Source organism: Chiloscyllium plagiosum, unplaced genomic scaffold, assembly GCF_037043375.1.
Source record: "Chiloscyllium plagiosum isolate Xiang-an unplaced genomic scaffold, Cpla_swu_hap1 HiC_scaffold_9, whole genome shotgun sequence".
NCBI classification, from domain to species: domain Eukaryota; kingdom Metazoa; phylum Chordata; class Chondrichthyes; order Orectolobiformes; family Hemiscylliidae; genus Chiloscyllium; species Chiloscyllium plagiosum.
In genome coordinates, this window is record NW_028270147.1 from 55,252,260 (window position 1) to 55,279,144 (window position 26,885).

General features: G+C 41.5%; 1 protein-coding gene across 5 annotated transcripts in view; it reads left to right on the forward strand.

Moving 5' to 3' along the window:
- The window catches only part of LOC122554382 (disabled homolog 1), a 697,887-nt gene that overhangs the window by 285,156 nt on the left and 385,846 nt on the right, over positions 1 to 26,885 (forward strand). For 2 of the 5 annotated variants that reach the window (XM_087990639.1, XM_043699302.2), the window contains exon 1: positions 25,314 to 25,528. The exons of 1 other annotated variant lie outside the window; for it this stretch is intronic. The gene's annotated coding sequence lies outside the window, so the exon portion shown is untranslated. Of the gene's footprint in view, positions 1 to 25,313; positions 25,529 to 26,885 lie in introns of those variants that run through there. 2 more of the 5 variants (XM_087990643.1, XM_043699307.2) reach the window with 2 other exon arrangements.

Below are 26,885 nucleotides of genomic sequence, written 5' to 3' on the forward strand. Positions count from 1 at the left end.
GGCAACGTGTTCCAGGCACCTACCACCCTCTGTGTAAAGTACTTGCCGCGTATATATGTATCATTTATGTATATTACAAACAACAGCAACCCCAACACTGATCCCTGGTACACCACTGGTCATCGTTCTCCATTTCGAGAAACTCCCTTTAACTACTACTCTGTCTCCTGGTGCTCGACCAGTTTTTTTATCCACCTAGCTAGAATACGCTGCACAACACCATGTGACTTCACTTTCTCCATTAGTTTATCAAATGCCTTACTAAAGTCCATGTAAATGACATCTACAGCCTTTCCTTTGTCTATCACTTGGTCACTTCCTCAAAGCACTCTATTAAGTTGGTAAGGCATTATCTACCCCGCACAAAACCATGTTGCCTATCACTGATAAGCCCATTCTTTTCCCAATATAAGTAGATTTTATCCCTCAGTACCTTCTCCAGCAACTTTCCCAACCACTGATATCAGGCTCACTGGTCTGTAGTTACCTGGAATATCCCTACTTCCCTCCTTGTACAGGGGGACAACATGAGCAACCCTCCAGTCATTCGGCACCTCGTCTGTGTTTAAGGATGCTACAGAGATATCTGTCAGGGCCCCAGCTATTTCCTCTCTCGCCTCCCTCAGCAACCTGGGATAGATCCCATCCAGTCCTGGGGGTGTGTCCACCTTAATATCTTTTAGCCTACCCAACACCTCTTCCCTTCTTATGTCAACGCGATCCAGAGTAAACAAACTTCTATCTCTAATCTCAGCATTCATCACCTCCTGTTCCTCAATGAACACTGATGTGAAGTAATTATTGAGAATCTCACCCATTTTCTCAGATTTGACACACAACCTTACTTCCTTATCTTTTAGTGGACCAATCCTTTCTCTGCGTCCCTCTTGCTTCTTATATAAGAATAAAAGGCCGTGGAATTCTCCTTAATTCTGCTCGCTAAAGCTATTTCATTACCCCTTTTAGCCCGCTTGATTCCTTGTTTAAGAATGGTCCTACTCTCCCAATATTCCTCCAGGGCCCATTCTGTTCTTAGCTGCCTGGACCTTATGTATGCTTCCTTTTCCTCTTGGCTAGTCGCACGATTTCTCCTTTCATCCACGGTTCACAAATCTTGCCTTTCATATCCTTTGTTTTCAAAGGGACATGCCTGTCCTGCATATCTTCAACCTATCTTTGAAAGCATCCCACATATCAAATATGGACTTTCCTTCAAATAGCTGTGTTGAATCCACATTTCCCAGTTCCTATTTAATTTTGATATAATTGGCCTTGACCCAGTTTAGTACTTGTCCCTTACAACCACTCTCATCTTTGTCTACGAGTATTCTAAAACTTACAGAATTGTGGTCACTAATCTCAAAGAAATCCCCCACTGCAACTTCTACTACCTGGCTTAGCTCATTCCCCAACACCATTCCCAAGAGTGGCTCAGCAGCAACACGACTGATCAAGTTGGTTGAGCCTTAAAGGACATTGCTGCTAGACTGGGTCTGTGGCAGATGGTGAGGGACCACATGAGGGAAAAAAACATGACCTTCTCCTCAGCAATCTGTCTGCCATAGATGTATCTGTCCATGACAGCATTGGTAAGTGTATGATGGTACTGCTCCATTTATTCAACCTTGATAGACCTCACAGGATTAGTTCAGCAATTAAATTATCAAGTATAGGAGTAGGCCTCTCATAATTAAGCTAAAGAAATATAGTATTACCCTGTCTTAAGATCCTGCTATCTGATTTGTCAAGCCAAAGCAAGAGGCAAAATGTAATACATAGATCACAATTAAGTAGAATGGGTTAATTGATGTAGTCCAAATATCTGACCACCAACTAAACATTAAACATGAACTTCTATACATAAACACATATTGAAATGAATAAACTTTTTTAACAGGTATATTACTCTAGCAGTATCAGTTCCAGTGATTACTGGAAATCAAATTTGCAATTTAACCTGTTAAATTTCAGGCATTGTTGATGTTGGTTTAGTTACATTATATCCTGGAAAATTATGTATGTACATTTTAATGTGTAAGTTGTTTTTCTTAAGGAATGATTTATATTACAGTTGCCTCTTTGCTGCCCTCTCTGGGGAGAAGTAAATACATTTATTCAATAACCACTGCCTCCAGTTGGACATATGCATAAAAGCAACGTAAAATATTGCAAATCACATCTAGTTCGTGTTATCCACTTGGTATAAGACTTGCCAAGTGAAGAAGATAAAAGTTTATAAGATTGAGTTTTCCAAAAGATTTCTGCTTAAAACTGCATGATTAATTGTAATTTTTCATTTGAAAAGTGAACCAACCAAAAACAGACAATTAGGCGAAACAGCTATTGTTATGACCAACTTAGAAAAGCTCACTGATTCTTCAGCCCCTTTACTTCTGGGTCACCAGAAAAGATGATGATTTAATTAAAGCACACAAATTTCCCAATATACTGGTCTGTTATTATTAAGATAATAGGAACACTTACGAGGTTCCTGGACTTAACAAAAACTTCCATTTATTACAAATAATTGAATTTTAATCAAAGTAAACAGCATGAATATTCAATATATGGCTCAATATATAGTTAAAATCCCGATACATATAAACAGATGGCCAAAAAAATATTGTTTTTATGGAAGGAGAGGAAAGAAGTGGGACACTACAGTTCAGTAGCACCAGTCCAAGGGGTTCCTTGAACTATACCTTTTGCTTTGCAAGACTTTATAGTCTTTCACCTCCTTTCTGAAGGTTCTTTCACTTGTTTACAGGAAGCACAGGGCAATTGGTACACTGACTACAAAATCTTTTAGTTACTGGTTAAAGGCAACAGCTTACAGCAACTGGTGAGAAATTATAACTGGCTTGTTTTAGGGTTTAATGCTTTTTTACTGCAAAGAGAGAGAGAGATGCACAACCTGCTGTTGCAGCAGGATGAAAGTGTCTCCCCTGTCCACACCAAAAGCTGTTCAGTTGCCTAGGAATGAAACCAGAGAGAAAAGAACTGCGGATGCTGGAAATCAGAAACAAAAACAGAAATTGCTGAAAAACTCAGCAGGTCTGGTGGCATCTGTGGAGAGAAATCAGAATTAACATTTCAGGTCCAATTATCTTTCCTCAGAACTGATGGTAGCTAGGAAAATGTTTTTTTTATGTCGGAGATAGGAGGTAAGGAATAAACGATAGGTGGAGATAAAGCCAAAAGGATGATGACCATTGACATTCATGATGAGTCACCATTGCACAAACCAATTAGCTACTTGTTGTTGGCTAAATCTCATAAAATCCTCTCCAACCCTCCCCATCCCTCCATCTCCCTCTACAAACATCTTCTCCCTTGCATGAGCACAACAGTTTTGTCCCCCCACACAGCATGTTTCAGTAACTTGTTTTTTAAACACACAGTAACTCCTTCCATAGTCCTCAGATTTTAAAAAAGTTATTTTTAATTTTTTAACTGCAAACAAATAATGGAAAATAAAATGATAGTCTTTAAACTATGCAAGATCATAAGAATGTAATGTCAAATACATTTGAATTATTAGATCATTTTAATTCCATGACTGTGGTTACTGGGCAAGCATATAGTCAAATGTTGTGAATGCTATCTGTTGGACAGGCAGTTGATTGTTTTTGACACTGTCATTTTTGGTGTAGGCAAGAAAGGATCAGTAACCATTAAGGGTAGACTGCACTTGGGATTAAATACAGGCTACAGCTCTCGGAATGGTAGATAGGGGCTTCATAATTTTAATTTACTTTTTCTTGGTGCTGGGTGTGGAGCTGACTGATGTTCAATACTATTACTGTTTCATGATAAATTACTATTTTCTAAAACTCGTTACTATTAATTTTGAAAGAGTGAAAAGTCTGGGTACTTGGAAGACTAGCTCAATCATTCAAGAGTTCAACTCTGCATTAGTGTAGGTGAAAGAAACATAGAGCTGAAAATGTGTTGCTGGAAAAGTGCAGCAGGTCAAGCAGCATCCAAGGAACAGGAGAATCGACGTTTCGCGCATAAGCCCTTTTCAGCTCTGGTCTCCAGCATCTGCAGTCCTCAGTTTCTCCTGAAAGAAACATAGAACCATTTAAGTTTAACAAAAACATGATTCTGAAAAAGGAAAATTTAGAATTCATAGAATTGATTTTGTTTGGCAAGAATGTTGGTAAGTTCTAAAGTTATCAAGCTTTGAAGCTCAATAGACAAAAACTCAAACTTTCATAACAAATATTAGCAAATGTTTAAAAGTGAATTAGAGGGAGGAAGTGGTGACATTTGAAAGGGGAAATAGTCTAAGTGGTAAAACAAGTTTTGATGAGAAATAGATGCCAATGTGATAATGAAATTGACAGAATCAATATTTAAGATGCCTTAAAGATGCAGTGCTTAATGATAAGGCATGAACCCAAAGCAATATATGGCATGTCTAAAGTCGGTGTGCCGGGCCTAAATAGGCTCTGAATTATTAGATTGTTCTTACGTATTATTCATTGTTGGCACAATGAAAAATAACAAGTTATGATGCAGCTGCTGTTTACCATGGGAATTGCTATATGACTGCAGGCACAGCTGTACTGCTCAATGTCAACTAACAGTGCAACTAGTCAGACTTTTTATTTAATTATGTGGCAACTACTCTAAACACTGCTAGTAGGTTAAGGACACACACTAAACCATATTTGACTCTGGTACATTTCAGTCATTACAGCTTCTTTAACACCAGGAACAGGAGTGGTGGAGAGAGGAAGAAGAACAGGAGTAAAAATTAGAAACAGGTGAGAAAAAAATACAATTTTGAAAAGCGCAATAATCCCACTCTAAACAAAAACAGACGATGAGAGTGGAAGATTGCAACGAATGACTCAAGAAACCACCTCACTGCACTGAGATATCCTTCTGGGAATTAACTATATCTTTGAGAAATCATGATGGTACTACTGCAGGCAATCCAAGAAGAGCTTACAGTTATTTAGGAGAATACACTGGCATTAAATGGAATATGATTTTTCAATCTGTATTCATGAAACAGTTATTCATTCAGCAATTTTTCATTTAAGTGGAGTTAACTGTTTTCTTTTGGGCGCAGAAATTCTGTAAAGAGGTGATAATAGCAGCCATCAAACTGGCTGTATAGCTGTTTGTGAACAAGGTTGTGCTTTTTTCAGCGCTGATGCCTATATAATTACTTTTCTTATCAGAAATTCTTGATTAAAGTGTTTTTAAAGGTAAAAGGCTGTTTTTTTAAACAAACAAATAATTTATTTTCTGTTGCTCGCATAGTCAGAAAAGCATGGGTTTTGAAACAATTATATAATCTTCAATTTAAGAAAACCATCTGAACAAACAATCAACAGTATCCAAACCATAGTCATTCCATCTGAGGAGTCATTAATAATTTCAGCCTGTTTGCCAATTAATTTGGATTGAAAATCACATGCATTTTTCTGATTGCACTAAATTCCTGTTACTTGAGGCCTTGCACTTGGAATACTAAAATGAAAAAGTCATCCCATGAATTAATCTCAAAAATACTTTCAGCACTTTAGTTAGTAATGAAAGAATATGACCTGATTTGGTAATGCAATAGTTGAGAGCTTTTTCCCTCTCCATGTTGACTAGCTCACCATACACACTATATGATATTAGGATCTCACAATATGATTAATATAATGCTAACACTAAGGAAAACTGATGCGTGTTTATCTGTGAGAAACCAAAGTCATGCTTTTTGTTAATCTAAAAAAAGTATCATTAGATTAGATTCTCTACAGTGTGGAAACAGGCCCTTAAGTCCAACCCGACCCTCTGAAGAGCAACCCACCCAGACCCATTCCCCTATATTTACCCCTTCACCTAACTCTACAGGCAATTTAGCATGGCCAATTTACCTAAAATGCACATTTTTGGATTGTGGGAGGAAACCCGCACAGACATGGGGAGAATGTGCAAACTCCACATGGTTGTCTGAGGCAGGAAGTGAACCTGGGACTCTGGCATTATGAGGTAGCAGTGCTAACCACTGTGCCATCGTGCCGCCCTAATTTCATGAATGCTCAATGGTGGATTAAACATAAGCAACTTTGAGATGACTTTCAAATAGTTCAGAGAAGCATATGTTTCAAATGTCCTGTTTATATTGGAAATTTTCATTTCTAACCATTAAATATTTTATTGAGGTTAAGAGATACGATAAAACTTGAGTATGTGCATACAAAATCAAACCAATAAACACAGTAAAAGATTGCATTTACATATCAAAACTTTAACAAGTGAATAACATCATAAATCTGAAATGCCATTACTTACGTCCCTGTTCTCATATTATTATTGTACAGAATATGCATTTAGTGTGTAATAAACCCACAGAATTGCATACTAGGGTCACATGTTTGCAGCGATGAACAATAACTTGGTTACAGTCAACTAAGCTGAACTGTTAAAGGGCAAACCTATAAACAAACAATGGAAAATACAAACGCCTACAAAGCAAAGGTTCAGCATGTACAGTTAAACAAACATGGTGTGATAAATTAAGAGATGGCACTGAGGTAAAAGAAAAGGTTTGCACAAGAACAAGGAAAATTGAAAATGCAATAGACTGAAATGGCAATGAAAAATGAAATTTAGAAAAACAGAAATAAGAGAGAAAAATTAGAATGCAAAACATGCAGTGTATTATCAAGGAGAAACAGCAAATTATTTTGTAAGTATTGTTATGGTTACTTTTAATAATTGACCATGGGAGTCTTGAACATAGGTATATCATTGTGCAATCAAGTGAAATACAGGTTGAGTTTATTCTTTGCTCGTTAGAGTAACCGAGGAATACAGAATAATGCAGGATCTTTATATGCTGTTTTGACCAAATAGACATCTCATTATCCAAATTGCAACCTTGTTTCAGTTAAACATAAGAAATGATGTCCATTCTAGGTCATAGGCTAATGTTGTTAAGGTCTTTTCCACCCAGTCAAGAATAATTTAATGTGGCACTGTTTTGCCCCATTCCTTATCAGAATCTATCACCTCCCCGTCTCTGAATTTCTCTGACTCCAAGGCCTCCCTGGAATATTTTGTTAACACTAACTGTTGTTTATATAAATTCCTGCTGACACTAACCTCTAGGGTGCACCAGGGTCATTTAGTACAAGCTTCATATGGAGAAATCTGTTCTTTACTTTTGTGCATTTAACCCTTACAGTGTGATTCACTGTAAAAGAATAGTAAAGGGAAACATAGGCCTTTTAAAAATAGATGCCAGCAAGACTCCAGTAGTTAACAAGGAAACGACAGAATATTAAATGAGCAGTTTGCATTAATTTGTTAGTGGATAAAGAAGACAAAATCCCAATATATAAATAGACCCAAAGATGCATTGAACGATTACATCTTTGCACTCCTGGAGAAAAAGAATTATGTAAAAAGAAATCTTTCAGACCTTATGGTTGCCAACCACTGCCTCCCCCACACCTCCTCTATGCCAACAAACCCCTCCTCCAATAACAGTATGATGTTGATCATAATCTTACATCTCTTTCAGAATTATCACCTGGATTTCACTCCACAGGTGAACGTGCAGAGTTGGGAAATATCCCAAATCCCAATGTGGTCTCCTCTACATTGGAGAAATCAAATACAGACCGGGCGACTCCTTTGCGGAACACATACGTTTTGTGCATAAAAATAATCTCAAACTTCTGGTTGCCTGCTAGTGTTCCCTGGCCAACATGTTTGTCTTGGGCTTGCTGCAGAGCTCCACTGATTCTTGTTTTCCACTTGGGGACCCTGCAGCCTTCAGGTCTCAATATTAAGTTCAACCATCCTCAAACACACTAGGCCTTGTCAATATATGGGCTGCATTCACCACACCCACTCATAGTCTCCAGGAGCAGCATTACTTTCTCCCCAGCTCATCCATCCCTTTGTCTGTCCAACTCCTGTTCTCCCTCTCTGGGCTCCATTTACATGTTTTGTTTACTCCTCTGACCCCCACCACGCCCACCCCAGCTTCAGCATATACCAACCTATCGTAGCTACAATCAATTCTGAAGAAGAGTTGCTGGACCCAAAGTGTTGAATCTGCGTTGTCTCCACACATGCTGTTAGACCTGTTGAGATTCTACAGCTGTTTCTGTTTTTGTGCTAGGCTATGGTTGTGGTTTTGGTTTGAAAAACAACTTTTATAGCTGTGGTCATTACTATTTCTAATATGGGATCTATAAGAATCAATAGCCAAAAAAAAACTGTCTGAATTCTGTACATTTTAAGTTAAATTTTGTTTTCAAGATATCTGTACTAATTAAATTATTACTAAAATAATCAAAAATGTGATAATTCAGAGTTGGGTCTATTTAGTTTTGATTCTTTTCAATTTATTTCATAATTTTATGTATTATGTTTGCAAATTATGTTATACTAGTGATACTTGCATGTATTTGATTCGAAATGTTTTTTGTCTTTTATCTCTCAATTGTTTTTATTTTGGGTACTTTTTTGTTTAGAAAGGCTCTTCAGGCAAAGATTGTTGACCCCTATACTGGGTGGATGTGAAGTTGGATAGATAAATGGCAAATTAAATCTCAGTCCTGGCAAATGTAGCATTACCTATTGGTCAGCAATAATATATAGAAAATAGAATTGACATAGGGAAGATTGATAATATACCTGTGCGCAGCAATAGATTTTGATGTTAGAGAATGGCCATTCAAAAATTGTCCAGTTTGTCCTTTGTGGCACATTGGCTGTTTAGATATAGAGGGAGAATCATTTTTAAAATCCAATTAGAATGGTAGATATATTTTGTTAACATAATTCTGCAGATGTTATGTGAATATCTTACAATACACTGTTCACAGCACACTTCTGGTTATCCAATTCTGTTCTTGGTGCCTCAATAATGCACTCGTATTTTAGTGCCTATGCAGAGATCGGCAACAAAAATTATCCTCGGAGCAATATGCAGAAAGATTAGAGGAGCTCAAGCTATCTAATTTAAGAAGTGATTTAAAGGGACAAAATTGTAGAAAGCAAAATACTGTACTGAATTGAAGAAGAAAGAGTAAACCCTGAATATTATTTCAAAGTTCAACTATTAGGAATGGTACAACAGCAATTTGAATTTGTGATAAAATGAATTTAAAACTTAAGATTCCAGACCAGATCATCAAATGTATGTCATGATCTGGTTAGGGACAAGTAAGTGGTTTTCTTTTAGACAAAGTTTAGAATCCCAGCTTCTGACTAAGAGCATAAAGCCACAAAATTCCATGATTTTTGTTGATGTTAGGAAGGAGGATGTGCTGAAAACTTTGAAAATTTTGAAAAACATAAGGATAGATAAATCCCTGGGCCTGATGGGATATACCCTAGGTTTCTACAGGAAGCTAGGGAAGAGATTCCTGCAACTTTGGCAATGATCTTTATGTCCACACTGGAGTAGTGCCAGATGATTAGAGGGTGGCAAATGTTATTCCCTTGTTCAAGAAAGGGAATAGGAATAATCCTGGGAATTACAGAGCAGTCAGTCTTACGTCAGTGGTGGGCAAAGTATTAGAGAAGATTCTGAGAAACAGCACTTATGTTTACTTGGAAAACTATGGCTTTGTGAAGGGCAGGTCATGCCTTACAAACTTTATTGAATCCATTGAGGATGTGACAAAACACATTGGTGAAGGGAGTGCAGTGGATGTGGTGGACATGAATTTTAGCAAGGCTTTTGACAAGGTTCACCAGGGTAGGTTCATTTGAGATGTAAGGAGGCATGGGATACAGGGAAACCTTTCTGTCTGGATATAGAATTGGCTGGCCCATAGAAGACAAAGGGTAGTGGTAAATGGAAAGTATTCACCTGGAACTTGGTGACCAGTAGTGTTCTGCAGGATCTGTTCTGGGAGCTCTGCCCTTTGTGATTTTATAAACGACTTTGATGAGGAAGTGGAAGGGTTGGTTAGTGAGTTTGTTGATGACATGAAGGTTGGTTGAGTTGTGGATAATGTGGAAGGCTGTTGCAGATTGCAACGGGACATTGTTAAGATGTAGAATTGGGCTGATAATGGCAGATAGAGTTCAACCTGGAAAAGTGTGAAGTCATCCACTTTGGAGGTTAAATTTGAATGTAGAATATAGGGTTAAAGGCAGGATTCTTGGCAGTGTGGAGGAACAGAGGGATCTTGGGGTCCATGTGTATAGATCCCTCAAAGTTGCCACCCAGGTTGATAGGGTTGTTAAGAAGGCGTATGGTGTGTTGGCTTTCATTAATGGGGGACTAAGCTTAAGAGCGGCAAGGTTATGCAACAACTGTATAGAGCCCTTCTTAGGCCACACTTGGAATACTGTGTTCAGTTCTGGTTGCCTCATTATAGGAAAGATGTGAAAGCTTCAGAGAGGGTGTAGAGGAGATTTACCAGGATGCTGCCTGGACTGGACTGGAGGGCATGTCTTGTGAAGAAAGGTTGAGGGAGCTAGGGCTTTTCTCATTGGAGTGAAGAAGGGTGAGAGGTGACTTGATAGAGTCATAGAGATGTACAGCACAGAAACAGACCCTTCGGCCCAAATTGTCCATGCTGACCAGATATCCTAACTTAATCTAGTCCCATTTGCCACTATTTGGCACATATCCCTCCAAACTCTTCTTACTTATATACCTATCCAGATGCCTTTTAAATGTTGCAATTGTACAGCCTCCACCACTTCCTCTGGCAGCTCATTCCATACATGCACCACCCTCTGCGTGAAAAAGTTGCCCCTTAGGTCCCTATTAAATTTTTCTCCTCTCACCCTAAACCTATATCCTTTAGTTCTGGACTCCCCCACCCCAGGGAAAAGACTTTGTCTATTAACCCTGTCTATGCCCCTCATGATTGATGTTGAGAGGCATAGATACAGCAGATAGCCAGAGACCTTTTCCCATGATGGAAATGTCTATGACAAGGGGGCATAATTTTAAGGTTTCGGAACAAAGGTTTGGAGGGGATGTCAGAGGTAGGTTCTTTACACAGAGAGTGGTGGGTGTGTGGAATCCACTGCTGGCAGTGGTAGTAGCGTCAGATACATTAGGGACATTTACGCAAATCTTGAATAGGCACATGGATGATGGTAAAATGAAGGGTATGTAGTTTAGTCTGATCTTAGAGTAGAATAAAAGGCAGGCACAACAACGAGGGCTGAAGGGCCTGTACTGTTCTATGTTTCTATTTTCAATACGCAACAATAAACTTTACTATCCCACGTTAGAGCTGTTACACAATGTACTGCAGCAAACCTTTTATTAACTGGCACCTACGGGACAAGGAGTCTGCTGGTTAATGTATATATTCTGGTTCATCAAGAGGCCCACATAATCTATGTAAAAACACTGTTATATTTTATTTAGAGCATAAAACATTTAAATAATAATGCAACTTTGTCTTAAATAAAACTTACCACCTTCACTCTGGCACTTTCAACTGACTACATGGACATCATAGAGGTCGCAATAAACCAGTAAACTTCTGGTATTTCAGGTATATGTTTGTTTTTCTGGTTTATCAAGAGCGCTGATTCACTTAAGGTGCCAGTTAAAACAGAGCTTGCTTTTGTCGGCAGTTCCTTCATTGCAACTGGCTTTGATTCTGGAGTCCGTATGCAAGCTGGAACACAGCTATAAAGCAGCAAATTGTAAGTGTAAGCATTTGGATGTCAGACATTCATAAATTGGGGACCCTTTGTATAAAACATATATTCTAATATCCAGAAATAACCTGAAGTAAAAATATATAAAACAAACAAACTGTGGTCAAACACTATAAATAATAGTCAAAAAAGATCTCTCAGATTTCTCAGGAATCTCACAGATAATGGTGACACTGGATCATCAAATCTTACTAAACTTTTAAAATTATTCTCTTGGACAGGTCAGGCTTTAAAACTCTCTCAAAACCCATTTGTTCAGAAATTGCCTCATTGACTGCTCATGTCTCACTAATTCACACTTCTTGCTGACAAGTGTGCCCCATGGACAGAAACTGCACTCCAGCAGCTAACCCCAACATGATTCCTGCATTTCTGCAGCCATCCAGCTCCACCAAGGGATTACTGCCCTGGGTCTCCCGCAAATCTAATGTTGTTCAGCAGCACTAAAATTCAAACCTCTCTCACTTTCTTCAGGTCAAAGATGTGGCCGTGTGTACCTGCATGGGCTGTGTTCAACCCATTACCTGCCCTTCTGCCCTCACCCTGTCCCTTCCCCTGGTCCTCACTTACCACCCACCAGCCTCCACATCTAAAGGAATGTAAGCCATTTTTTCTGTCACCTCCAGCGGAATGCTACACCCAGAAACACAATCCTCTCTGCTCCCTTGTCAGTGTTCTGCAGGACCAGTTCCTTCCAGAATGCTCTGCTCCATAACCCCTCTATTCCCAACACCTCCCATTCATTCAGCACCTTCCCGTGCAATTGCTGAATGCCCTTTTACCTTCTCCCTCCTCACTAATGAAGGCACCAGACACACCTTCCAGATGAAGCAGCAATTTACATGTACTTTGTTCAATCTAGTCTACTTTATTCACAGCACAATCTTTTCTACATTGGAGAGGTGAAGTAAAGATGATTGCTTTGCAGAATATCTATGTTCTGTCCACAAAATTGACTCCAGGGTTCTGGTTGCTTGCCACTTTTTGTGGTCCCCGGCCAACATTTCTGTTGCAGGCCTGCTGCATTGTTCCAGTGTGTCTCAGTGCAAGCTCAAAGAGCAACATCTCATTTTCCACTTGAGGACCTTGCAGCCTCTAGGACTCTACTTAGAGTTCAATAACTTTGGAGCCTGATTCTGTCCTTCCATGTCTTTTTACCCTCCCTTACTCCCGGTCCTGGGTTGCTTTTAGCACAGTCACCCATTCTTACCTACTCCTAAGCTGCTTTCAGTACAGCTCAAAATTCTCTCCTACGTTTAGCTATTATCACTTCTTCAGCTTTTCTTCTGTCTGGCCTATCCCTTTTACATCTCTCTCTCTCTCTCTCTCTCTTTCTCTCTGGGCTCATTTCCATTTATCTGCTCATCCACCTCACTCCCAACTTTCAGCATAATATACTTTTCCTAGCTGTTAATAGTTCTGGTGAAAAGGCAGCTGACTCAAAACGTTAACTCTGCTATTTGTAGATTTCCTTCACTCCCACTGTAAGCTGCATGAAATTATCAAAACACACAGGCTTCTTCTGAGCATCCCCTCCACCACTAACCATCCTGCTGCTCCCAGGATCTCTTCTGAGTCCTGACATTATGAAACAACTCCTGTGACGACTTTTGAGTCCAAATTACACAGAACCAGTTTCACTTTCGGGAGCACTGTTATCAGCCCTCCTGGAGTATGAATCCTGCTCCTTATTCTCTCTCTAACAAACTACCTGTTTTTTAACCTTTGATGTGTTCGTGGTGATCTATTGAAACGCTCTCAACAAGCCCTACCCTTATTCATAGACAAAAAATGTAGCAATATTGAAGCTCATATTCAATTAATGTTACAATATGCACCGATGGCTGGGCTTATAGAGAACAAATACATACCCTGAAAAAGAATTTTATCACAAACTAGTGAGAAAAGACTCAGTTACTCTCAGAATAATATATTTTTAACAATGAGAATAAGGTAGCAAAGATGATTTTGGGATGGAAGAATTTTGTGATAGGAGAATGAAGTTTGTTAGGACAGTTGGTGCTTCTCATTAATCTCACTTTTGTATTTTGCACCCAAAGGAAATTAACATTCCGTTGAAAAGAAAGATGAATATATTACAACTAACCTTTCATAACTTCCACAGAGTTGAATTTGTTTATCTCATAGATTGTAGATAAATTAAGAAAAACATAAATAGAAACCGTAAGTAAACAGATAACCCTCAAATATGGAAAAGTTTGTGCCAAGTCCTCTTTTCCACCCCCGAGAAAGCCGTGAGCCTTATGAATCTTTGCAGTTGGTGAAATCAAACTATCCCTAGATGTCATTTAACCTTGGAGTGGAGCCTTTTTGTAGGCCAGATTTCCCAAAACGTGTGGGATTCCTGCTTGTAGGTGGGAGGATTGGTTTCATGACTTGTGTGACAGTGAGCCATTAAACATTCAGGCATCACAGGCTCAGCCAATCATCCAGCAGGCACAGGTAAGAAGTCATTGACCCTGCAGTTACTTCTGAATGCTGAAGATCTGCGCAACATATAAAGGTGACCGAGCAGACATTCATTTCCTGCAATCCCACAGCAACAGTCTTGACTATATTAGTGACACAATGACTGCACCTAGAACCTTCTGATCGAACCTCATCCTCTGATACCCTACACACTCCTCTTTCCACCATCACCACCACCAGATAGCTATAACTACTGCTACCACCTGCTACTCTGGAATGATGTCTCTAGAGTAGTCAATCTAATATTTATTGGTATCCTCCACCAGTTTGTTCAGGAATAGTGAGGTCCTGTTTCCCAGTAATGGCAGCAAGAGACTTTCTTGCCTGACCTAAGAGATTTTGACTGACAGGGAGTGCTATAAATTGCATCAGCCACAACCAACTCTCCACCCAACCCACCTTGGATGTCACTATGCTTGACTTGGACTTTGAAGACTTCTTTGTGTTTTCACATGTGTGTCTGTACACATTCCCACATGGACCTTGGAGCTTGAAGTCAACATCCTCCATTGCCTTTGAACTTCCCTCTACTAGTTCCAACACTTGACTTGCAATCTGTTATTTTTGGCTCTCACAACCTCACCTTCCTTCTATAACACTAGATTTCCTCACAATCATGTATAACCTCTCATTTATAAACACTAACGTTTTCTGTGTATTACAACCACCCTCCTTTCATCTGCTTTAATACCCATGCAGAGTCTGTAACTTGCCTCTATCCCTCAATCAGCCATGCCCAATCTTCTTTAACAGTCACCAATCAATCTCAATGCATCAATGAGTCCTCCTCGGTGGACCTATAATTCTTTCTTTGGGGAGTTAAAAAAGCAGATATCCATATCTACCAGGAAGACTATTTTGCTTGGTGTCATCATTGGTGGCTCCTCGTGCATGAGAATGACGTCTTCCATTCTTAAGATAAGTCCATAGGTGGCTGAATAGTCTGATGTGGCTTCCACAGACTCTGTTACCTCAGAGCCAGGAAGCCTGGACTCAGGTCCGACCTGCTCCAGAAGTGTGTAATAACATCTCTGAGCAGGTTTATTCGAAAATATTCAGACTCCTGGCTTCCTGTATCTCTTCAACATCCTAAGCCAACATTCACCTCTGGCCTCTTCATGTGGAAGTTCAGCAGCTGTAAGGATGATCCCTCCTTAGGCTAGATCCATTGTACACAGTTCCAATTAACATGTGGGGAATATCAGAAACTGAATAGGCTCTTTAGGAATGTGAAGTCAACAGTCAATTTGCCAGAGGTTGTCTGGTAAGACTCAGAGCAAGTGAAACTTTATGCTGTCCTATTGCTTTTGACTGGCTTTTTAATTATCTGCCTTCTCATCCTCAGAGCAAGAAAATCCTTTTAACTGTATTGCAAGGATGACTACTGGGTGGTTCATCAACTGTAACCTTCAGACCATGATAGTGCTTGAATCCAGACTAGTTTGCATGAATCATATTAAAAAATTGGATCAGGCGTAGGATGGTCAACCTCTCAAGCCTGCCCTCCATTCTATAAGATCACACCTAGTCTAGTAAGTAAAGCTGCCAAAGTTCCAGAGAACTGCTGTCTGATTAGAGAGGTTGATAGTGGTTTAGTGTGAGCGTCACCAAACCCGATCTGCCACAGGTCACAACCCTTTTCAAACCAGCTCCTCAAACATCAAACCCCGTGATATTTCAAAAGTCTACCTGCCTCATCTTTATAACCTGCCTCAGTGATCTAGCCTCCAGAAATCTCTGGGGTAGAGAATTCCAGACATTCAGTATATTCAGAGAAGAAATTTATTTGCATCTCAGTTTTAAATGAATAGACTCTTATTTTCTGTAACTAATTATGCCCTCTAGTTCAAGATTTCTCACCTTCTTGATCTACCACATAGAGACCAGAGTTACAATCAGTTTTAATTCCTTAATGGAAACAATCCTGGAAAGGCAAGACTCAAAAAATGTCTGCAAGAGGTGAATATCTGCTGAAAGGTAGTCAGTCTTGCTGTTATCCCTTCCTGCTTGAAGGCTTATCAATTTGTGATGCTTACAAACTGCACAATGGGAAGATGTTATTCTATGCGAGACATTAGGGGAAAGAATAGTGCTCCAATAGCCAGGGTTCTCAAGTGAAATGTTGCTAAGAATGAGCAGCCTCTGTAATTTGGTTCTTGTAGCTGTAGTTGCATAGACCGATGATCAGACCGATGATTGAAATAAAATTAATGAATAATACATTTATGAAGGTGAGCTTGTACTTATCTGGAAGTTTAGAATTGGCCTCCAGATCCCTTTTTGAATTTTATCAATTTAACTAACACCTACTTTTCAACCCATTCACTCATATCAATATTCCCCCAGATTAGCCAGCGTTAATTGGAAGATGTAATAGGTGGTGTGTAACTTTGAAGTGAGTCATTTACTTTGATTTTACGGGTCTTTGGTTTGCAGTTCCTCATTCCTCATTTATCCTCTCTGACATCATCTCGCCATTCCCGAGCTCCAATTAGGTAGATGTTGCTTCACAGTTTCCTCCATTGCTTGTGCCTGGGAAGTAATCAGAGATGCATATCGAATACATCAGTAAAGAAAAAAATGACTGAGAAATCAGAAATCTCAAAAGAGAATTTTTTTTGATTAGATTATTTACAGTGTGGAAACAGGCCCTTCTGCCCAACGTCCACACCGACCCTCTAAAGAGCAACCCACCCAGACACATTCCCCTACATTTACCTCTTCACCTACCACTATGAGCAATTTAGCATGGCCAATTCACTTAACCTGCACATCTTTGGACTGTGGGAGCACCCGGAGGAAACCCGCGCAGACACGGAGACAATGTGCAAACTCCACACAGACAGTTGCCCAAGGCAGGCATTGAACCCAGGTCTCTGGCGCTGTGAGGCAACAGTGCTAACCACTGTGGCACTGTGCCACCCATGGTTTGCAGTTCCTCATTCATCATTCATCCTCTCTGACATCATCTCGCCATTCCCTATCTCCAATTAGGTAGATATTGCTTCACAGAAGGGAGTGGAAAATTAACATTTTTAGTTTAGTTTAGTTTAGAATTTTTAAAGAGCTAATTTTTGGATGTGAAGCCTTCTTTCTACCCTTAACAATTGAAGGCAACAGAGAGTTGGGGCACTTACTACATTAATAATCTCAATTGAAAACTAATGAATTAAACATTACAACTTAATGAGCAGATGGTGAAATCTGAATTCAATAAAAATCTGGAGTTACAGGTTTAATGATGATCAATGCCAATTGTCATGAAAAACCCATAGGTTCACTCCTTTAGGGAAAGAAATCTGCCATCCTTACCTGGTCTGACCGACATGTGACTCTAGAGAGCAATCTGGTTAACTTTTAACTGTGAGAAAGTGAGGACTGCAGGTGCTGGAGATCAGATTCAAGAGTGTGGTGCTGGAAAAGCACAGCAGGTCAGGCAGCATCTAAGGAGCATGAGAATAGACGGTTCAGACATAAGACCATTCCCGATGAAGGGTCTTTGCCCGAATAGTTGACTCTCCTTCTCTTTGGATGCTGCCTGACCCGCTGTGCTTTTCCAGCACCACACTCTCGACACTAACTCTTAACTGCCCAGAGTAATAAATAATGTATAAATGAAAGAGATGCCTGAGAGAAATGTTTCGCTCCTGACACATGTAGATGGGGGCTGAAAATGTGATGCTGGAAAAGCACAACAGGTCAGGCAGCATCCAAGGAGCAGGAGAATCGACGTTTCGGGCATGAGCCCTTCTTCAGGAATGAGGATAGTGTGTCCAGCAGGCCAAGATAAAAGGTAGGGAGGAGGGACTTGGGGGAGGGGCAGTGGAAATGCGATAGGTGGAAGGAGGTCAAGGTGAGGGTGATAGGCCGGAGTGGGGGTTGGGGCGGAGAGGTCAGGAAGAAGATTGCAGGTTAGGAAGGCGGTGCTGAGTTCGAGGTTTGGGACTGAGACAAGGTGGAGGGAGGGGAAATGAGGAAACTGGAGAAATCCAAGTTCATCCTTTGTGGTTGGAGGGTTCCTAGGCGGAAGATGAGGTGCTCTTCCTCCAACCGTCGTGTTGCTATGGTCTGGCGATGGAGGAGTCCAAGGACCTGCATGTCCTTGGTGGAGTGGGAGGGGGAGTTGAAATGTTGAGCCACGGGGTGGTTGGGTTGGTTGGTCCGGGTGTCCCAGAGGTGTTCTCTGAAACGTTCCACAAGTAGGCAGCCTGTCTCCCCAATATAGAGGAGGCCACATCGGGTGCAGCGGATGCAGTAAATGATGTGTGTGGAGGTGCAGGTGAATTTGTGGCGGATATGGAAGGATTCCTTGGGGCCTTGGAGGGAAGTAACGGGGGAGGTGTGGGTGCAAGTTTTGCATTTCTTGCGGTTGCAGGGGAAGGTGCCGGGAGTGGAGGTTGGGTTGTTGGGGGGTGTGGACCTGACGAGGGAATCACGGAGGGAGTGGTCTTTTCGTAACACTGATAGGGGAGGGGAGGGAAATATATCCCTGGTGGTGGGGTCCGTTTAGAGGTGGCGGAAATGACGACGGATGATACGATGTATATGGAGGTTTGTCGGGTGGTAGGTGAGGACCAGTGGGGTTCTGTCCTGGTGGCGATTGGATGGGCGGGGCTCAAGGGCAGAGGAGTGGGAAGTGGAGGAGATGCGGTGGAGGGCATTGTCGATCACGTCTAGGAGGAAATTGCAGTCTTTGAAGAAGCAGGCCATTTGGGTTGTATGGTATTGGAACTGGTCCTCTTGGGAACAGATGCTGCGGAGACGAAGGAATTGGGAATATGGGATGGCATTTTTACAGGGGGCAGGGTGGGAGGAGGTGTAGTCTAGGTAGCTGTGGGAGTTGGTCGGTTTATAGTAAATATCCGTGTTGATTTGGTCGTCCGAGATAGAAATGGAAAGGTCTAGGAAGGGGAGGGAGGAGTCTGAGACGGTCCAGGTGAATTTGAGGTCAGGGTGGAAGGTGTTGGTAAAGTGGATGAACTGTTCAACCTCCTTGTGGGAGCACGAGGCAGCGCCGATACATTCATCGATGTAGCGGAGGAAAAGGTGGGGGGTGGTGCCAGTGTAGCTGCGGAAGATGGACTGTTCCACATATCCTACAAAGAGGCAGGTATAGCTGGGCCCCATGCGGGTGCCCATGGCTACTCCTTTGGTTTGGAGGAAGTGGGAGGATTGGAAAGAGTTGTTCAGGGTGAGGACCAGTTCAGTCAGTTGAAGGAGAGGGTGTCAGTGGAAGGGTACTGGTTGGTACGGTGGGAAAGGAAGAAGCGGAGGGCTTTGAGTCCTTCGTGATGTGGGATGGAGGTGTACAGGGACTGGATGTCCATGGTGAAGATAAGGCGTTTGGGACCGGGGAAGCAAAAATCATGGAGGAGGTGGAGGGCGTGGGTGGTGTCCTGAACGTAGGTGGGGAGTTCTTGGACTAAGGGGGACAAGACCGTGTCAAGGTATGCAGAGATGAGTTCGGTGGGGCAGGAGCAGGCTGAGACAATGGGTCGGCCGGGGCAGTCAGGTTTGTGGATTTTGGGCAGGAGGTAGAAACGGGCGGTGCGGGGTAGTGGGACTATGAGGTTGGAGGCGGTGGATGGGAGATCCTCTGAGGTGATGAGGTTATGGATGGTCTGGGAGATGATGGTTTGGTGGTGGGGGGTGGGGTCATGGTCCAGACCATAGCAACACGACGGTTGGAGGAAGAGCGCCTCATCTTCTGCCTAGGAACCCTCCAACCACAAGGGATGAACTCAGATTTCTCCAGTTTCCTCATTTCCCCTCCCCCCACCTTGGCTCAGTCAAATCCCTCGAACTCAGCACCGCCTCCCTAACCTGCAATCTTCTTCCTGACCTCTCCGCCCCGACCCCCACTCCGGTCTATCACCCTCACCTTGACCTCCTTCCACCTGTCGCATTTCCAACGCCCCTCCCCCAAGTCCCTACTCCGTACCTTTTATCTTAGCCTGCTGGACACTTTCCTGATATTTACCTGATATTTACCTGATATAAGTTTTTTAAAAAGACTGATATGTGAAGACAAAGACAGGTTTTTTTTCCATTTGTGAAAAAAAGTAGCTATTATGCATTTGGTGTTCCATTATATAAAGCTCAAGTTATTGTAAGATTAATTCTGATGCATTCTGAGGAATACCATGGAGAGTTTCCAGCATCTTAAAATGTCAGAAGATAAATTAGCTCACTGTAAAATAAAAATTTCCAGTTTAATGACAATTTTTTTTAATGTGGTGATGTTGCATCAAATATTTGTTGTATCAAACCATGTAGCCTGCACTGACTAATATCAGTGGCTCCTTTCTTCTGTATTTAATCAGTCTGCATAAATTTCAGTAGCAGTTATTGGAAAAATGAATTGATTTATTTCATGGTAACTTTATTGTATAATTGTTCACCTTGAGTGGGTTGTTGAGGATGCAATGCAGCAGTACTTTCAAACTGATTATTGTCATCTTTTAAGCTGACAAATTGAAAATGATAACAGAAGTCCTTTCATTTACTTGGGAATGTTCTCTCTCTATAATTGACGAGTTGATTTTGATGGTATGAAATCAACATTAAAATGATGTATGTCTTGTGCATAAAAATTATATCTTATTGCTTGAAATTGAGGATTATGATCTTTTTTTTAAATGATGGATTACAGTGACATGAAATATTCCTAATTTAAAGCTCACAAAACCAAAACTGCTGCAGTGTGTAAAAGATGGGTTAATTCCTTAGTCCATGTGATTTCTAAATAACCTGTTATATCTCAATAATAAAAAAACTATTGTGCTCTGCATGACCAGGCACATCTTTTATCTGATTGTGGTGATGGGTCTCAGTCAAGTCGGCTATAAAGTACTGTAAGACACATTAATATAAGACAAATGCATTTTTTATTACTTGTATTTGTGTGTGTATGTCTCTGGTCAGCTATTACAAGGGGGCATAGCTTTAAATTAAGAGGGGTAGGTATAGGACAGATGTTAGGGGTAGGTTCTTTACTCAGCGAGTCGTGAGTTCATGGAATGCCCTGCCAGTAGCAGTGGTGGACTCTCCCTCATTATGGGCATTTAAGCGGGCATTGGATAGGCATATGGAGGATAGTGGGCTAGTGTAGGTTAGGTGGGCTTGGATCGGCGCAACATCGAGGGCCGAAGGGCCTGTACTGCGCTGTATTCTTCTTTGTTCTATGTTCTATGTTCTATGGTCAAATCATGGTGTACATTAATGTCACTTTTTTCCATACTTGTGTGTATGATTGATACCTCAGTGAGTGCGCGTATACGTGCAAGTGTAAAGAAAAGCTTGTGTGTGTGTGTGTGCCTGTGAAATAGCTTGTGTATGTATATGTGTGAGTTACCTGGATGCTTTTATTATTCTCTTGTGGGATGTGGGCATCACCAGAAGGGCAGCATTCATGAGGCAAAAGTGAGGACTGCAGATGCTGGAAATCAGAGTCTAGATTAGAATGGTGCTGGAGAAGCACAGCAGGTCAGGCAGCATCCAAGGAGCAGGAAAATCGACATTTCGGGCAAGAGCCCTTCATCAGGAATGGAGGCAGGGATCCTCCAGATTGGAGAGATACATGGGAGGGGGGCTGGGGCTGGGGAGAAGGTGGAAAAGAGTACAATAGGTGGATGGGAGTGGGGATGAAGGTGATAGGTCAGAGAGGAGGGTGGGAGAAGATAGCAAAGAGTACAATAGGTGAATGGGGGTGGGGGTGAAGGTGATAGGTCAGAGGGGAGAGTGGAGTGGATAGGTGGAAAAGAAGATAGGCAGGTAGGATGAGTCATGGGGACAGTGCTGAGCTGAAAGTTTGGAACTGGGGTGAGGTGGGGGAAGGGGAAATGAGGAAACTGGTGAAGTCCACATTGATGCCCTGGGGTTGAAGTGTTCTGAGGCGGAAGATGAGGCGTTCTTCCTCCAGGCATCAGGTGGTGAGGGACTGGTGGTGGAGGAGGCCCAGGACCTGAATGTCCTCGGCAGAGTGGGAGGGAGAGTTGAAATGTTGGGCCACGGGGTGGTGGGGTTGATTGGTGCGGGTGTCCCAGAGATGTTCCCTAAAACGCTGTGCAAGAAGGCATCCAGTCTCCCCAATGTAGAGGAGACCACATCGGGAGCAACGGATACAATAAATGACATTGGTGAATGTGCAGGTAAAACGTTAATGGATGTGGAAGGCTCCTTTGGGGCCTTGGATGGTGGTGAGCGAGGAGGTGGGGCGCAGGTTTTGCAATTCCTCGGTGGCTGGGGAAGGTGCTAGGATGGGAGGGTGGGTTGTTGGAAAACGTGGACCTGACAAGGTGGTTACGGAGGGAATGGTCTTTGCGGAAAGCAGAAAGGGTTGGGGAGGGAAATAGATCCATGGTGGTGGGGTCCGTTTAGAGGTGGCAGAAATGTTAGCGGATGATGCGGTTTATGCAAAGGTTGGTAGGGTGGAAGGTGAGCACCAGGGGGGTTCAGTTCTTGTTACGGTTGGAGGGGTGGGGTTTGAGGGCAGAGGTGCGGGATGTGGATAAGATGTGTTGGAAGGCATCTTCAACCACGTGGGAAGGAAAATTGTGATCTTTAAAGAAGGAGGCCATCTGGTGTGTTCTGTGTTGGAACTGGTCCTCCTGGGAGCAGATATGACGGAGGCAGAGGAATTGGGAATATGGGATAGCATTTTTGCAGGAGGTAGGGTGGGAAGTGGTGTAATCCAGGTAGCTGTGGGAGTCGGTGGGTTTGTAAAAAATGTCCCTGTCAAGTCGGTCGTCATTAATGGAGATGGAGAGGTCCCAGGAAGGGGAGGGAGAATCAGGGATGGTCCAGGTGAATTTCAGGTCGGGGTGGAATGTGTTGGTGAAGTTGATGAACTGCTCAACCTCCTTGCGGGAGCACAAGGTGGCACTGATGCAGTCATCAATGTAGCAGAGGAAGAGGTGGGGAGTGGTGCCGGTGTAACTATGGAAGATGGACTGTTCTACGTAGCCAACAAAGAGACAGGCATAGCTGGTGCCCTTACGGTTGCCAATGGCTTCCCCATTGGTCAGGAGGAAGTGGGAGGATTTGAAGGAAAAATTGTTAAGGGTGAGGACAAATTCAGCCAAACGAATGAGAGTATCGGTGGTAGGGTACTGTTGGGGACATCGGGAGAGGAAGAAGGGGTTGGAGGCCCTGGTCATGGCAGATGGAGGTGTAGAGGACATGCAGATCCTGGGCCTCCTCCACCACCAGTCCCTCACCACCTGATGCCTGGAGGAAGAAAGCCTCATTTTCCGCCTCGGAACACTTCATCCCCAGGGCATCAATGTGGACTTCACCAGTTTCCTCATTTCCACTCCCCCCACCTTACCCCAATTCCAACCTTCCAGCTCAGCACCATCCTCATGACCTGTCCTACCTGCCAATCTTCCTTTCCATCTATCCACTCCACCCTCCTCTCTGACCTACTAGCTGTATCCCCACCCCCATCCACCTATTGTACTCTTTGCTACCTTCTCCCCAGCCCCTCCCATTTATCTCTCCACTCCGGAGGCTCCCTGTCTCTATTCCTGATGAAGGCCTTTTGTCCGAAACGTCGGTTTTCCTGCTCCTCGGATGCTGCCTGACCTGCTGTGTTTTTCCAGCACCATTCTAATCTAGGGCAGTATTCATTGCCCATCTCTACAGAAGGTGGCAGTGTCACATTCTTGAACCATTGCAGTCATGTGTTTCCAGTATAGGTAAAGTTCCCTAAGTTTTGTTGAAGACATACTTGTCCAGGCAAGTGGAGACTATTCCATCTTACTTGTAGATGGTGGACAGGCTTAGGAAGTTAGGTGAATTCCAAGCCAATTCCAAGCCTATTACCTGCTCTTGCAGTCATTGTATGTACAGGGCTGGTCCAGTTCTGGCCAATGGTAACCCCAGAATGCTCATAGTCATGCCATCCAATATCAGGGAGAGATAATTACATTCTGTCAATTTGGAGTTGGTCATTGTCTGGCACTTGTGTGGTGCAATTTTTACTTGCCAGTTAACAGGTCAAACTTGAATGTTGGACAGGTCATGTTGCACATTGAAATAGACAGCTTCAGTATCTGAGGCAGAAGGAATTAACATTGCATAATCATCAATGAACATCCTCACTTCTGACATTATGATGGATAGGAGGTTGTTGTGAAGCAGCTGTAGATGGTTAGACTTGGAACTCCTGCAGAGATGTCCTGTGCTAACTGAATGACCTCCAACAACAGAACTATTTTCTTTGGTGCTAGATGAGACTGCAACTAGCAGAGAGGGTTCCTTAATGCCACAGCCAGAGAAATGCTGCCTTTATATCAAAGCCAACAATCATTCCATCCCTCTGAGTGCAAGTAAATACATTGAAGTTTATGTACATGTAATGTTTGTACACATGCACCTGTGAAACTGTTGTGAGAAATCTGGCCTGTAGATGGTGCTAAAAGTACCAATTTGCAGGTTTTGAAAGGAGGCATACAAACTCTGTTAACCAGCTCTATGTTAATTTTCTAAATTGGAAAGTCTTAATTTCTAGCTTTCGAGAGAGGAAAAGAATGAAGTTCTTAATAAAAAAAAATGTTGGTAATTCCAATCAAGTCTGATTGATATATTCGGTTTAATTTCATTCATTGCATTTAATAAAGTCATGGCCCCATAGATTTTGTTATTAAATGTTAATATAAAGTTGCACAATATGCAAAGAGAATCCATGCATGACAAAGAGCCCTGTGTTACAGCATTCCTGCATATTGCATTACCCATAGCTAGGTATTCATCAAGTTATGGTAAAGTATTGCAATCTGATAGATTTTTATATTTTTTATAAGTAAGAATAATTTAGAGAATAATTGTAATATTTAAAGTTTTCTATGAGTTTAAATTGTATTAAAGATAACAGCATCTGTGAGAATGGTCATTGCATCTGTGTTTAACTGTGTTTTCTTAACGCGCATGTTCAGAAGGTTAATAGAATTTACTGGGTCATTGTCGCAGAACACAGCCAAAACGCTTATGAGACTCTACAGGGAAGGCTGTGGGCTTAACTGGCACATAATGAGTTGGCTCATAATGAATACCAGCCTTTGATTTTATTCTCTCCATTTGGAAACTGAACTCTGAACTCCTGCTTGATTGGTCACTTTGGCCTAGTCTTTCGTTCCCCTCCTGGGAGAGGTAACCTGGCAACATCACATGGAGCAGAAAGCGTGCTTAGACTCTGACAGCATTCAGTGAAGGAATGAGATGGTTTGTGCAACACACTGGCCAGCAAGAGAGAGGTAGCAGAAGTGGGTGACAAGCATATCTCACTAAAATGAGTTTGCTCGGTGGTGCAATCATCCTGTTTGTAACATCAGATGCCACGAAATTCAGGTGACAGGTCATTTCTTTTCAGGTCAGTGTTTACATTCAGTTTTATGTTTCGTTAAATTGAATTTCTCTTGCACACTCATTAGTGTGGATTAACCCATTTTGTTTATAAAGCTTCCTGATCTTTACTCTGCGAAAGGCAATTTTGCCATAGAGTTTTGTAATGAACCAGAGAGTATAGATCTGCAAATATCAATGAAGCTCAAAATTATGTGAAAATGTCACAACATTCTTTGATAGCATTTTCCTGTGTGCATGAATTTTGAAAATGTTTGATAATTTTATAAAAGAACTTTGTTACTTCTTAAAGTAACTACTGACATCTTTGTAAAAGCTATTGAAAAAGCTATTTTGGTCAGTTTCTCAGCAGGTAACAGAGTAAAATATGAATTTACATTTCATTGATGCAGCTGCCTCACACATGTCACAACAACAAGCAAATCTTTGAATTTTTCTATTCTGTTTCATTCAAGTTTGAAGTGGATCACATCCAACATTTTAAACTCATGAGACTGTTTAAAATGCAAATGGTTAGAAAATCCCTTGTAAAATGACCTTACAAGAAACTTTGATCCAATTATAAGTCCCGAAAAATCAACAGTCCATAATATTTTTTGTAAGCAAACAAAAACTTGATTATAATTCTTACAAGCCTTCCATTATTTCAGTGTTTAACTTTGACTAAAGAGCTGGAGAAGCGAAAATAGTGCAATCGTAAGGGGCCTGTGTATATATAAATACTATGAGATGTTGTGGAAAGTTTATGAATACACATAAAGACGTATTATTTTCCTTCAATGAGGGCATGGTAATCATGATAGAATATTTCCTCTGTGCACTAAGTGTAATAAAATTGTAAACCTGGTTCCTTTAAAGGCTTCTTTGATTTTGTTGCACAGAGGAAATCTATCCGTCATTTAATATAAACCTGAACTGGTCGATGACTTTCTAATCCATTTTTAGGAGGTTCTTATTATGGAAAACTTTTGGCAACATTTCCATTGCAATATTCTTTCCTATGTTTGTTGTTCTTAATTTACCTTTTGATTGTCATCACTAGTTGGCTGACTATGTTTGTTAGATATACGTGTAATACTTCCATATCAATTACTTAAGTTACTAATTAAGAATACCTTGTATGTCTCCTCGAAGAATGCGGTGAGCAGAAATTAAAAGAAGGAATGATACTGGCTGAGCACTAGTTGTATTGTGACCTAGATTCTTGCTAAGTTATGGCAAGAATAGAAATTGATGTTGTATAATGTGGTGCATAGAAAATGTCAAATGAAACTCCATGTGGTGACATTCATGTCCCAAAGTGAGTTTCTATCAACAAACCTACTTAAGATATAGACCATATCTCAGAACGAATTGCAATTTGT